We start from the raw sequence: 15,624 nt of genomic DNA, 5'->3' as shown, positions 1-15,624 counted from the left end.
CCATGTATTCACAATAAATGAGGGTCTTTCATTTCCCTTTTGAGCATCCAGAGGGGCACCTGAGAGGGGTTAAAAAAACGACCACGTCTGGGGTGGGGGCCAGTCACACCCCTTGTCCATAAACCCACATACATACAGTAAAACATGAAAATATGTACACGCATGCACACAAACAGCCTTACGCCTGAGGCTATGATGGACTTCCCAGCATGTAACAAGAAAAACATGGACTGGACCACTCCTTCAAATAAAACCGCGATATGAAAAAAAAAAAGCACAGAAGCACACGCAGGGACCCCTTCACTTCAAACACATATCTGTAGCCACAACGTACCTTGTGGTGAGGCTTTCTGGAATATGTGTTATTAACTATAAAAACAACACTGTTTACACAGTATCTAACACTGCCAATATTTGTCAAATAGTAATAAAATCTGTCTCGGAAAAGGTGGGCTCAGCGTATTATTGTCACTGCTGTTAAAATGCTGTCATAGCACAGGATCACACATCTGGACCGTGGCGGATTAAACCAAGATGGATCTCAACTGTACCAGAGAGCGCTGGAGAACTCAAAGAAAATTCATCACATATGAGTCACCTTACTTCCAGTAAAGAGTCTCACTGAGCAGTCTCATTCCTGACTTGCCACTCCGTATAACTGTTTCTTGTTTTGCTCAGCATCTTTGTAGTGTACTACGTTATAGCTCCACAGCTGACATGTAGGATGGAAATCGTTCAAATGTTTTTTTGGAAAAAGTAGTAAAACACTTGTAAATGGTAGTTCACTGAGGAGACTGTTTTGAAACAGAGAATAAGAAAAAAATACAGAAGAGGAAAAAGGGCAGCCGCTTATACCATTCAGAATAAGAGGGTGAGGTTTGTAATTGATTTTAAAGATAAAAATGAAAATATTTACTTGCTTTGACAAATCTAAAGAAAATCCATCCTCCACCCACAAAATACACAGACCCTACAAAGACACATTGATCATATCAATACCAGTTTCATACTATACAGTGCAGTTTCCAAAAGTGAAGCTCTCTTTGCCAAACTTTCCTAATCTAGCTCTATCTGAAAATCAGAAGCATATTGCTTTACATCAGGCCTGCACACACTTCTAGTGCACATATATAGACATGATGGACATTTGCGGATCACCTACAGATATTAGGTGTTGTCTTTAAAGCAACTGTTGAGTAACCGGTTGAAGTGAGATGAAAGCAATTTATATGATGCGATTAATAAAAACATAAAAGTAATATAACATTGGGTCTAGAGGCAGCTGTACATGCACTACTTAACCACCACATGGTAGTCATTTGAAATTGTTTGAACGTGCTCAGTCAGTGTATGTTACTTCAGATGGGGCGCTGAATGGATCAATGTTAATGGTGTCAGGCAGGATACATTATCACTCAGCTAATGTTAAACAGGATGCAAAGCTTGCATGGTGTCATACAGGCTCAACCTGGAATTTGACAATCACTGAAGCTGCTTGATGCTCAAACCAGGCTCGCTGGAATACAAGCCTGTGGTGACATTTAAGCAAATTGCTTCTTCAATGTTTTGCAACACATTCAAAGTGAAAAATTATCCAAAACAGATCAACATGAATCTGGCAAGGTTTTGGTTGTTGTCCGGAAATGAACTCTCTGGTGAGTTGCGCTAAAGGTTTAACACTCTGTTGTAGCACCTACACCTAAACCTAACCAGCAGTGTTAAACAAAAGTAAACATGAAATAAAAACACATTTTCTGAACACATTCCAGAAGTCTTTGACCTCTTCTATCATAAGCGCAGTGCTGCACCAGGTGCGCTACCGAGCAAGTTTACCACACCAGAAAAGCCATGCACACGGAGCTGGTTATGTGATACAAATGTCAAAATGTATTTAAACAGGTCTTTGGTAATCAAGAATCTGCCTATAAACATAATTTGTGTGAAACTTTGTTGGTGTTTTACTGCCAATAGTGTTTATTTTAGCTAGAAACTGCAGCAAATTGTCACACTCCAATGAGTCTATGTTGTTAATGGCACAACTTGTGTTCAACAATTTAAATCGAATTGTAACAAAGCAGCTAGGAGTCTATTCTCTTAAAAAAAACGACGTTTAGTGTTGGCTATCCTGGTTTTCAGAGCAAAGAAATTAGTGAGAGGTAGAGGGTTTTATTATGAAAGCGACTACGGTTCCACCCCATGAGAGCAGCCCAGGCAAACAGATCAGTTCTGATAGCTAGGTGATGTCATGCGGAGAGGGACCAGACATACTGTATGTTCTCTCATTTCACCCACACTGAATCAAGAGACAGGCTATGGCATAATTCCAAATCCCTGCTGCCCTGAAGTCTATAGCATTCATAGAGATGGATAGATTAGGGTGGGTGATGGGGCTTCGATATGTGTGGATAAGTACAGCCATGAATACTATAATTGTATGAACGTTTTGGTTTCAGAAATAGCACACTATTGTTACTCTAACAGGCATGACCGATGTGCTTTTCATTTACTTATTTTTAAGTATTTAAGCCACTATAAGACAATGAAGAAGACAATTACTGTAATCAATCAATTGAACTACCACAATGGGGAAACTGGGAGAATGCTTTCTTTTGTATTTCCTTCTGCCTACCTGGCTGTTCTGTCTAAAACTGAGAGAAAGTCAGAGGAAAAGGGGATGCTTGACAATTACATATTGTCAGGTCAAGCCCCCTGTACACTTGTCACACTTGTTCCAAACAGGATGTGCTTCAGCACCGTGGACAGGGGCAAATCAGGCGGGCCAAGGACGCAACACGCACATTAAACCACTCATCCCTGATCACAAGAACAAGACAAGGAGTCTTGAGACATCCCACTTGAGTCTGGATTAAGACGAGGGCATTTTGAATGAGGACCTCAGACCCTCATTCACCTCTCTGCCGACCCCACCATTTCTGGAGTGCACATGTGAAGGTCGATCAGTGAATTCATCTTAATTAGTGCTGGATAAACCTGTATATTGGTTTCAATTTCACACATGGTATGTGTTTTTCAAATCTCACCATTCCGGAGCGTAGCTGAAACAACTGTATCTGGACTTTATTGTTAATACTGTAATAAAATTGCATAGTACAATTAATAAAATTTTGATATCTACTCGTGTCCTTGAATATTAAACCACAAAAAACTGTTATGTAATATGAAGTCAGCATGTTTTGCATGTCTGTGTGAATGAGTGACACTGTTTCATGTACGACATGAAGCACACGTGACGTTTGTTGTGTTTTCAGCATCTGCCGTCTCACTATACGCGGACAAGAACACATGAACTCAATCTCTAAGGCTGTCACTTCAACTGCATTTTCTCATTTCTTTTAACAAAAACTCTCAACATATCATATACACATAGACACTCAAAATAAATGCTAGGTTCATGACAACTCATCAAAAAAAAAAAAAAAAAGTTTGTACTAACTTGAAGAAATATAGAACTACATTACCATTGTACAGTAGAATGTTGCAATAGCATATATTTAAATACACAGAAACATAAAAGGTATTCATTACTACACAAACTAAATTATAATACGAAATATAGACACAGTAGAATGTACTTCTAAATGTAAACCTGCCAAAAAATAAAGAATTAATCGTTTAAAAATATTTTTTTCATTTTATAAATCGATTTGATTATTGATAGTAAATTTGTGTTTGACATTACAATAGTATATCCTGACAGTAAATTAAGCCACTATAAACCTATATAAAGTCCAGGCATACAAAGAAAAAGTACTGTGATAATCTGTGGAACCACAAGAGTTCTAAAAAATCAACTGAAACAGATTTTTGGTCATACAACCTATAGATCAAGCATGAATATCAAGTGTGTTTAAGACATGTTAGGACATAATGGCTACTACACTCTCAAAAATGCTGGGTTAAATACAACCCAGCGCTTGGTAAAATATGGACGAACCCAGTGATTGGGTTGTTTAGACCCAGCAGTTGGGTTACGGCCCAGAAGGTTAGGTTAAACATTTAACCCAACTGTTGGTTGAAAACAACCCAGCATGTGTTCTGTCCAATATTTACCCAGCACTGGGTTGTATTTAACCCAGCATTTTTAGAGAGTATGAGGGTGTGGCTGTTTTATTTTGAATAAAACATCTTTTGAATTATTTAAAAAAATATATTATTTTATATTTATTTTTTACACATATCTGTCAAATCTACTGGCTTAGTTATTAAGTACAATGAATGATGACCTTGATTACTCTTTCAGTTACCCATCAGAACTACAGTTTCCTTTGTTTTTGCTAGCTAAGCTTACAGAACTACAGATGAAATTTTTGATGCCAGTTAAAGTTAGGTTAAAGGTTGACAGTGCAGTTGGCTATTTTTTTCTTGTGTGATGCATTGCTAAGGTGAGCTGGACTGTAGTCCAAGTCCCAGTTCTCCAGAGGAGCCACCTGACTGACAGATACTGAAAGTGCCTACATGTGAATAAGACATGAATATCAATATAGACTTCACTGGGATTTGTTGTGCACTGCTATGATTGAGGTTTACTGTCATTGTAGGGAACTTCACAGTACAGAGCAACTAATACAATTATGAAAGTACTTGTGAAATTATGAAAGTACAGTGCCAAGCTGATGCTAAAAGTATTGGCAGAAAACCTAAAAAAAAGAAGTTTACTCACCGTAATACCCTTCCAAACCTATAGGCTCATATATGTTTGTGTGTGTGTATTTGTTCAATTGCTTTAAAAATGATTATTTTGCTTTCAATTATTACTAAAAAATGGACTCAAATTAATTTATTACTGAATAACAAACTCAATTCATTTGTTATTATGATGGAGTAATTATTTTATGATCATCTTAACTTTGTATTCAAAGTGTTCTATATTGAATACATTTATGCATACAGTTCGATTAGCATTTGAAGGCTAGATTGAGATGTTTTAATTTGTTAATATGAACATATTTGGCCAACCGGGATTTACTGTAATCTCCTCAAATTCAAAAATTTGGCGGAGTCGACAACAAAGCCGGAGCTTCATCGTGGTGCACATCACCAAATATGAGTCATGTTGTCATCACTCTCATACACTTATCAAACAGCTCAAGCACTAAAGAAGATTTGGCCATCGCTTGGCTCTTGTCTGGATAGAATGGGTTTACTTCCTTCTGAACTGTGCCTGTATCAGGTATCAAGAAATCAAACTCCGTATTGGCTCTGATGACACACCTTCAGAGTACCATTTGGGCTCCGGGCCTATCAGTTTCACAATCGAGGCTTTATTCCTCTGGACTATAACGGCTGAGACTTTAAGTATTATTAGTGATGGACTGTCTTAAATAACCTCAGAGAGAAAAGGCACTGTGAGCTAAATCTTATGCTGGCAGAACACATTTAGCAAAGAGGAGAGCCGAGTTACGAGAGTTACGGGAAGGACAGTTAAGCATCAGGTTTGAGTTTAAGGGAATACTTGGGATTATTTGAGGTAGCCATTGAGCGATGTAAGAAGTATCTTTATATTTAGTTACATAAGCAGATATCATTCGCTTTACACACAATTTAAAGCTGTCATTAAGAAACCAGTGTCGTTTCCACTTCGTCCTCTATTACTTTAATGTTGTCGTTTAAAGTTTACCACGAGTCATTTATACACTTCTGGCATGACTCCACTGGCATTTTGCATGTTGATTTGAGCTATGAACTGCACAAACAGAAGCAGCTCAGTAGTGTATACAGAAAGTAGGCTGTGTAAGGTAAGATCCTGGTGAGCTTGAGCAACACTCTGCTTATGCGCTCTTGGGACGGTTCTCAGAAAAAGAGAGAGATAAATATGGGCACAGGCTTTCCTGAGAGCCACTGGGAAGATTCCTTGAGAAGGTATGGCCTGTCCGACGCAGGGCAACCTGAAACATCTGATTGCCTTATCAGTATGTCAGCGTGCCAGGCCATCAGAAACATGAAGAAAGGTGCCTTAGTGGGACCTGCAGGGAAGAACTGATTCCATCAAAGCACATGGTAGTGGCTCAGCTGGGTTTACTGGGTTTAATTAATAACTGGAATTTATTGGATGATCCATGAGTGATTATTATTATTTCCATTATATTTTAATGTTATTAATTGGTCATATGATACATGAATTCCTTGAGCAAAGAGGCATTATCTTTAGTGGCAACAGCCAATTGCATATCTCAAACACAAATGTGACCCTGGAGCACTAAAGCAGTCTTAAGTCTCTGGGGTATATTTGTAGCAATAGCCAAAAATACATTGTATGGGTCAAAATTATCAATTTTTCTTTTATGCCAAAAATCATTAGGATATTAAGTAAAGATCATGTTCCATTAAGATATTTTGTAAATTTTCTACTGTAAATATATCAAAACTTTTTTTTGATTAGTAATATGTATTGCTAAGAACTTCATTTGAACAACTTTAAAGGTGATTTTCTCAATATTTAGATTTTTTTGCACCCTCAGATTCCAGATTTTCAAATAGTTGTATCTCAGCCAAATATTGTCCTATCATAACAAACCATACATCAATGGAAATATGATTTATTCAGCTTTCAGATGGTGTATAATTCTCAATTTCGAAAAAATTGACCCTTATGACTGGTTTTGTGGTCCAGGGTCACAAATGCACTTTAAAAGGGTTATTTAAAAAAAAATTTAAAAATAAAAAATAAAAAAAGAAATCTGTCATTTGACTTTTTTTAAACATTTGATTTTTTATTTTTGACTGCACATTGAAAGACATTGGGTCCAATGTTGTTTTAGACCCCACTAACCTTTATTATATACATTAAAAAAATGGTGTGAACTGAATGTAATGATTTCGTACATTTAGGTGCATGTTAACTGAAAATTTATAATTTTTTAAATCTATTACATTTACAATTAATTAGCTCAGTTTTAGTGTTTTCGACCCACTTAAGTACATATATGTATTTTTATAATTACTTCTACCTTCTTTGAAATATGGCTGACGTATACTACTCGTAATCTAAAACATTGAAATATTCTATTGAAACTTTACAGACAAGTAATAATTTTAATACTTCAATACAATAAACTGCACTTCTCTTTCCTTCTGTGGTGATTGTGCTACATATATGTTAATAAATGCTACAAAAAAAAAAAAAAAAATAAACAATTAATGATATCGTTACATGTATTTGTCACTTTTAAATGACATTGTTTACAGACATGTGTCTGTGTGTCAGATCTTTTTTCAAGGCTCCTTAAAGAGTAAAATCCATTCATTTCCCTGTCAGTTGTCTTTGATATCACATGTCATTTTATTAAAACACAATATTGTATCTGATTTACATCACAAGCATATCTCTTAATATTTAAACATCTCTCAAACACAAGAAACCGAACAATTTCCAAAAGCTCATGATCGCCTACTCTTGCGCACTGTAGCTACAGCATGGACATGTCAGCTAACAACTGGGTCAAATGCAGCATGCAATATCAGAAATACTGTGTATTTGTCCTGAAATGCTCTGGGTTTCTGGATGATGGGTAATGCAAGTTTTACAGTAGGTCAAATCTAAATGGATGCAACAACCTCTCATTTGCTCATATTGTTATCATTTTAAATAATGTGCCTTTGGCTTATTCAGGCAGAATGTGACTGGAAATGACAAAAAGGTTGGCTATAATTAGGCCACATTAGCATAAATCACATGAGCTATAGGCTAACGTCATCCACAGCGCGAGCGAGCGACGCGCCAGAAACGCTCCCTTGTAATCAGCGAAGCGTACACTATTTAGGGAGCGTTCACACAGAACGTTGCGTCCGGAAACAACAAGACAGGGCGCAGGGTTCTGGAGACATTAAACCTCGTCTAAAAACGCGACTCAACGGCGAAAGATATCCGTGCGCATGTGTGCCGAGCGCTGCTTTAACATCGACGCGTATTACAGTAGCGAGTGTACTGTTAACGCGTTCATATTCTCATGCAATAAAGACTGTCTTCTACAATGCGATGCGCTCGCGCGGATGTCGATGTAACAAAGGCGATGAACAAACGACGCGATGGTTGATTGACTAATCGTCGTTACGAGGTGACATTTCGCATCTTTCTAGGATCGACAGGATCGCAATGACCCCCGTTTAACCCAATCCCGCATTCTGCGATTATGTAACGTTATTGATGATTTCATCGCGCGCTGGACAATGCCGGGAATTCTGTGCGCCTGCAACACTCCAGTACTTCACGCTATCCAGATCAACGCTGACTAGGCACTATATTAATTCTGGTATTCATATGCAGTATGTTTATTATATATGTAATAATGCTTCCCAGAGAGTCTGGATTTCCTGGTGACGCTAATAACCGGTAGGACAAGAGCGATGATGTCATTATACTTCACTTCCACTATCTTGAGGTTTAACAAAGAGCTTGCGTGTTAAAATACCTATCAACAAGAGGAGGGCAGCTGGAAAACATTACTGTATTCTTCCTGAAGCCACTGAACATGTTTAGTGACCCCCTTTATACCACTGACAATGCAACATATACCCACCCTGTGCCTTGGCACCTAGAGTGATGCTCGCGACGCGCATGTGATTTCACTGGGTGATCAATCACTGACGCACTAAACGCTCCATTTGGCGTCATATTAAAGTTCTGGCACATGCAGAATTCTTTAAAGGATATTTGCACACCGCATGCTTGGTTTCTTCAGATGCAATGCTCTGTTACTGTACCCTGTGAACACAATGAAAGCGATGTCAGAAAAGATGCTTACCTGACAGCGCGCCCGTTCCCTCTCCATCAATTTGTCCACGATGACCCGGGCACCCGATTGCTTTGAAGCATTTAGGTCCGGAGAGGTAGGTCTGTCGGATGCTGGGACATGTCTCTCCTCTCGTCCCGCGGATGGCACTGGCAGAGCTGCATTCACGCGCAGGACACGCTGCTTCGCTGAGCGCAAGCGCCGCGCGCCACGCTATCCCGCACGAGACCATTGAGCGGCCCGCGCCACGCCCCCTTCAGTGAGCTGTCAGTGCCGCTGCATGCTTACAGTCGCTTACAGTAGCCTATGCTTCTCCATGCAGACCTACACTGGCCCCAAAAGGTGTTTGGATGCTTAGATCAATTTTAATGTTATTCATTTTATTATGTAGTATATATTCAAGTGGCATGTGCAAAAAAAAGTTGCAAGAGCTTTAAAAGGGTCATGATTTATTTATTTTTTTATGTTCCTTGAGGTTTACTTATAATGTTAAAAGTTTTTTGCACAAAAAAAAAATAAAAAAATACAGCAAATAAATATGCGGAAAAATGGTTATTTTTAACCCTCGTTCTGAGTCTCTGTCTAAAACAGCCTGTTTTAAGGGGCGGGTTCTTTAAGGCTTCTCAGTAATCGGCCATTGTTATGATTGGCTATCATCATTGCATAGGAAATGGTTCAACGCCCCATCGGTACTGCATGGGTGTTTTGACAACATAATCAACATGAAACTGTCAGGGACGTAACTAGTGGGGGGAAAAGGGTGACAGAGTGCATACGACCCAAAGGTTTGTGGGACCCCCGTTAATTTTCAAATATTGGTCAAATTTTAAATAAAAATCCACAATTTTAGGTGTGCATCAGGCAGCCTTATCAGTGGCACACAGGATGCAATGACAATGTGGTGTCTGCATTTTAATGTTTTTTTTTTAGCCTACCCACTTCAGCCCACTGGATGCGGCGCTGCTACATTGTTCATTCAAAATATTTTGGAAAAAGAGAACATAAATGCGAAGACGTTGTTGTTTACGTCAAAACTGAAACCAAGCCGTTCAAACAGAACCCTCGAGACTGCGCTCTACTGGGGGGGACCCGTCAGGGCGGCCGCGGCGTACCTGGGGGTACGGACAGACGAGGCGAGAGAAAAGGAGACGGAAGGATGAGGAGTGACAGAGACGAGAGAGGGGAGAGAGGAAAAAAAAAAAAATTCGGTCCGGTTCCCGGACACACTGCTGGTTGGTCCTCAACCAGCTGAGAGGCTCTCACTCGCGGTGCCATGCGATGGTACTGGACCTCTTTGGTGGACGGCTCGACGCTCCGCCTCCTGGCGGACGGCGATGGCTCCTCCGGTCGAGGGCAGCCGGCAGCGAGTCCCCCATTCACTGCTCCTCCCCATCATGGCGGATGGCAGCAGGCTACGGCCACTCGGCGAATGGCGCCGACTCCTCCGCTCCCTCTCGGACGGCAGCCCCCCTCCTCGACCCAGGAGCACGGCAGCGAGTCTTCCGTCCCACCTGATGTTCCATCACTCCAGCACCACCGTCGCCTCGGGCAGCCAGCGGCCGTCCCCGCTACTCCCTGCTGCCCGATCTCCTCAGCACCGCGATCCCCCTCAGCAGCGAGGGCTCTCTGACAGCGTGTCCCTCCTTCCTCCCGGGTTTCGGCACCAATGTAACGCAGTTCGTGATTCGGGAAGAAGGAGGCGGGAACCGGCAAACATTTAACGATTTAATAATCCAAAATAAACAAACGTAAAAGTACAGCGGCAGCCCCTCACGGACGACTGCCGCACACAAAACACAAAATAAAATCCAGGCCTGGTCCTCTCTCGTCTTCCACTGTCGTCACTCCTCCTTTTATCCTTCCGGAGCTCCTCCGTGGGACTCGAGACCGGTGAGTGTCGCAGGTGTCGCTCATTATCATTAACTCCACCGGCCTCGCTCCGTTCCCACGGCTCTCGGCCCCGCCCCACTCACCACACTTTGTATTAAACTATTCAGACATGCATGATGCGGTTTTGTTTCTAATTGTTTAAGCAACTTAATATATGTTTTATAAACATTTTTTTAAACATTATGCTCTTTTTTCAAAGATGGTCATGTTATTTTATAGCTTTGAAGAAACGTGTATTAGTAATATTTTGCTCGATGCGCCCTCTTGTGGCCTCAGGACAGAAGTCAAAATTAAATATTTAAGTACAAAATTCGAATTTAGTTTTTCAGCCATTTTGACAGCCCTAGTTTATTGTATCAGGTGTAGACAAGATTGTAATTTATGTAGGTTTTTTTTTGACACGATACGACAGTCCTATTCAGCGTAATCATGTGTCAGCTGTTAAGCGACTGAATGTCAGTGGGTGGGGCCTATGGTGTGAAGAAGACTATTTGTCAATGTATCGCTCTGGAGGCAGTGTTTATGCAAATGACTGTGCCCAGGTGACGTCATCTTGCCCCTCAGATCCAAAACTAGCCATTTTTGGAGCTGGATTAAATGCAACCCAAATTCCGGAAATGTTGGAACGTTTTTAAAATTTTAATAAAATGAAAACTAAAATAATTTTAAATCACATGAGCCAATCTTTTATTCACAATAGAACATAGATAACACAACAAATTTTACAATTTCATGCACAAAATGAGAAAAAATCATTTCAAATTTGATGCCTGCTAGTTGGGACGAGGGCATGGTGTAGCATCTCCTCTTCTTTTCAGAACAGTTTGAAGACGTCTGGGCATCGAGGTTATGAGTTTCTGGAGTTTTGGTGTTGGAATTTGGTGCCATTCATGCCTGATATAGGTTTCCAGCTGCTAAAGAGTTTGTGGTCATCTTTGACATATTTTTCATTTAAAGATGCGCCAAATGTTCTCTATAGGTGAAAGATCTGGACTGCAGGCAGGCCAATTCAGCACCCAGACTCTTCTACTTCGAAGCCATGCTGTTGTAATAGCTGCAGTATGTGGTTTTGCAATGTCCTGCTGAAATACACAAGGCCTTCCCTGAAATAGACTTCATCTGGAGGGGAGCCTATGTTGCTCTAAAACCTTTATAAACCTTTCAGCATTCATAGTGCCTTCCAAAACATGCAAGCTGCCCATACCGTATGCACTTATGCACCCCCCATACCATCAGAGATGCTGGCTTTTGAACTGAACGCTGATGACACGCTGGAAGGTCTCCCTCCTCTTTAGCCTGGAGGACACGGCGTCCGTGAATTCCAACAAGAATGTCAAATTTGGACTCATCTGAGCATATAACACTTTTCCACTTTGAAACAGTCCATTTTAAATGAGCCTTGGCCCACAGGACACGACGGCGCTTCTGGACCATGTTCACATATGGCTTCCTTTTTGCATGAAAGAGCTTTAGTTGGCATCTGCAGATGGCACGGCGGATTGTGTTTACCGACAGTGGTTTCTGGAAGTATTCCTGGGCCCATTTAGTAATTTCAATGACAGAATCATGCCGATGAGTGATGCAGTGTCGTCTGAGGGCCCGAAGACCACGGGCATCCAACAAAAGTTTTCAGCCTTGTCCCTTACGCACAGAGATTTCTCCAGTTTCTCTGAATCTTTTGATGATGTTATGTACTGTAGATGATGAGATTTGCAAAGTCTTTGCAATTTGACTTTGAGGAACATTGTTTTTAAAGTATTCCACAATCTTTATATGCACTCTTTCACAGATTGGAGAGCCTCTGTCCATCTTTACTTCTGAGAGACTCTGCCTCTCTAAGACATCCCTTTTATAGCTAATCATGTTACAGACCTGATGTCAATTAACTTAATTAGTTGCTAGATGTTCTCCCAGCTGAATCTTTTCATAATGTCTTGCTTTTTCAGCCCTTTGTTGCCCCCGTGCCAACTTTTTTGCCCCCGTGCCATCAAATTTTAAATGAGCTCATTTAGTGGATAAAAGTGTAAGATTTCTCCGTTTAAACATGTCTTATGTTATCTATGTTCTACTGTGAATAAAATATTGGCTCATGTGATTTGAAAATCTTTTAGTTATCATTTTATTCAAGTTTAAAAAAAATGTCCCAACATTTCCGGAATTCTGGTTGTAAATGCCTAGTTTATAAAGGACATTTTAGGTTATGAAACTTGCACTACCTCTTATATGCCAAAAAATTAAGGCAAATTTGATTTCTCATGTCATGACCCTTTAAATAATAATTTAAATGTTCTGAGCCTTTTGTTGTTGTTGTTTTGTTTAATCAACTGGGTTTTAGTGGAAGTATGAAGTCAGTTCTGCTCAAATTTCAGTAGTTCTAACACAGTAACCACATGTGTAGTTCATCACATTATAAACATAATTCATTCCACTCAAGTCTAACAACCACCAAGTACCTAATACTTTTAGGAGTAGGCTATTCTTTAAGCAAGGTAACATTTATGTCCACTAGGATACATTTTAATTAAACTGCTTAAAATCATTACGATCTGTTGTGTATTAGGTGTCATTGGTCAGTATTTGAGAATTATATTTCAATAAAAAAATAAAAAAAATCAGTATTTTCATGAGGGTTCTGGGTTTATTAAGTCCTAAGCTTGTGTTGTTTTATTGGTCCGATTATAAAACTAAAATGTTAAAACAAATAGATAAATTAAAAAAGAAGTTATGCTTCAGTGGCATGTTATTTATGTATTCATTTATTTATTCACTTGTGAAATGGCATGACGGGCCAAATCAAAGGGTGCTGGTTAACATTATACTAAAATCTACTTGAAGGTTGATCAAGGCAATAAAATAAATCTTAATTTATTTATTTGTTTGGACACTTTTAAAATTTAGTACTATAAACAAATCAAAAATGACTCCATATATCCGTTCTACAGCTGCAACCAAATGTTCTGCATGATTTGCCACTGTTTACAGTTAATGTTTGTTACAGTTAATCTGTTACAAACAAGTGTAACAGATTGTTGAAAATGAATACAAAGTAGATCAGGGACTTGGTTCTAACCATTAGATGTTGATTGGATTCTGAGATGTGACCATTGGACTCAAAAATGGAAGCAAATCTGAATGCAAACTTGCTGCGCAGCGTTTATCTGGAAGTAAAGTTGTGATGAAATGGAAGTAGTGACAGATCCTCGATGAAACTTACCAATTTGCAAAACTAACAGAATGTATAGTTGATATCAAAAACTGGATGACTAGCAATTTCTTACTGCTAAATTCTGAAAAAACAGAGGTGTTAATTATTGGACCAAAAACGTTTGCATGTAATAACCTAGATCACTGTCTAATACTTGACGGCTGCTCTGTAAATTCATCTTCATCAGTTAGGAACATAGGCGTACTTTTTGATAGCAAGCTTTCCTTCGAAAAACATGTTTCTAGCATTTGTAAAACTGCTTTTTTACATCTTAAAATATATATCTAAATTACGACCTATGCTCTCAATGTCAAATGCAGAAACATTAATTCATGCATTCATGACCTCGAGGCTAGATTATTGTAATTTATTTACAAATTTTTTAAATATACTGTACATAAATATGGATGAACCATTGACAATATGTTCTATAACATGCGTTTACAAAATAGATGAGATTCATTTTGAGTTTGAGGTAATGATGAGTAATGATGAGAAACCTGGCATATGTCCATGATCGAGTTACAAATTTCAAGGCCAAAAAAAAAAATATATATATATATATATATATATATATATATATATATATACATACACACACACACAGGGTGACTTTTCATTCCATGCTGATTTTAAAAGAGAACCATGCACCAAACAGCATTCATAAAACAATTTCCATGATGAATGTTTTTTTTTGCCTCTGCTCTGATGTACTAACCAGACTCCTAAAATGAGCTCCAATGGACAACACAATGAACACCATTAGGAGCAATTATTGTTGTTATGGAGCAGGTGTAAACAGTTGCTGTTTTTCCCGCTACATAACCATGGCAGCCTCCCTACACACCACACTGTTGTCTCAGAGGCAGGCAGCTGAACCTTGAATTACCCTGACAGCAAACACACAGATCCAGAGAGTGCAAGAGGGTCCCTAACCAGTGCATCATCCTCTATTTGAGTCAGTCCCTTAAGAGGGACTTTGATATTGTGAAAAGCCTGTTTTGGGCCTTCAGCTTCCTGTGCCGACGCGACGGCAGCCGCTGAACTCAAGCAGACAGACAGTTCCACTTTAGACTATGTTGTGGTGTAGTGACTGGTTATATAACAGAATTAGATTTGCCTACTGCTCCCTGGAGTGTGTGTGTGTGTGCTGCTGCGCTGACATAAAACCATCAGGAGTAACGACGAGACAGACAGGGAGATACCCGCACTGGGACAGCAGCAGGTGGAAAGTGAGCGAGATTAGTGAGGTCACCGCAAAGTGATGCATGACGGGAAAGGACTCCTTAGTGTTGCACCTCAGCCACGTCACACAGGCAATTCAGGATCTCACTGTTACATAACTGACAAATGACATGCTTAAAGGACAGCAACACATATTACAACTTTACAGGGTTTCAACAGATGCTACTTGATTTTTTTGTCTGTCATTCATCGAATATTTATGTATCATTTTACATTTCTAAAATAGAAATATTAACCCTTGTGCGACCTTATGGACATTTTTGTCCATTTCAGTTTTGTTTTTTGTTATAAGCATACATTTTGGCTCAGGTGTTTATTTTTATTGGACTTTTAATATTTCACCCTCATTTCCTTCAAAAAAATAAATTTTACCCTCCGTACAAAAAATACTCACACTCAGGACCTTAAGGACAAAAATGTCCCCATTGAAACCCATTAAAACTGAGCGTATAACTGTAAAATTATGCAATTTTTGTTAATAGGCTTTCATTCTGTTGGCGAGGCTTCAAAACTAAATTTTTTGTGCCATTTTTT

At 39.3% G+C, this 15,624-nt stretch overlaps 1 protein-coding gene across 1 annotated transcript in view; it reads right to left on the bottom strand.

Moving 5' to 3' along the window:
* Positions 1-8,980, bottom strand: part of hivep3a (HIVEP zinc finger 3a) — a gene marked incomplete at its 3' end in the record, with an annotated part of 30,814 nt that extends 21,834 nt beyond the window's left edge. Inside the window, exon 1 of the mRNA XM_079380757.1 lies at positions 8,763-8,980. The remainder of the gene's footprint in view (positions 1-8,762) is intronic.
* Between the last annotated feature and the right edge of the window lie 6,644 nt (positions 8,981-15,624).

The sequence above is a fragment of the Barbus barbus genome, assembly GCF_936440315.1.
Source record: "Barbus barbus genome assembly, chromosome: 27".
In the NCBI taxonomy this organism is placed as follows: domain Eukaryota; kingdom Metazoa; phylum Chordata; class Actinopteri; order Cypriniformes; family Cyprinidae; genus Barbus; species Barbus barbus.
The sequence above is the reverse complement of the archived record's forward strand: the minus strand, read 5'-3'. Positions and strand labels throughout refer to the sequence as shown.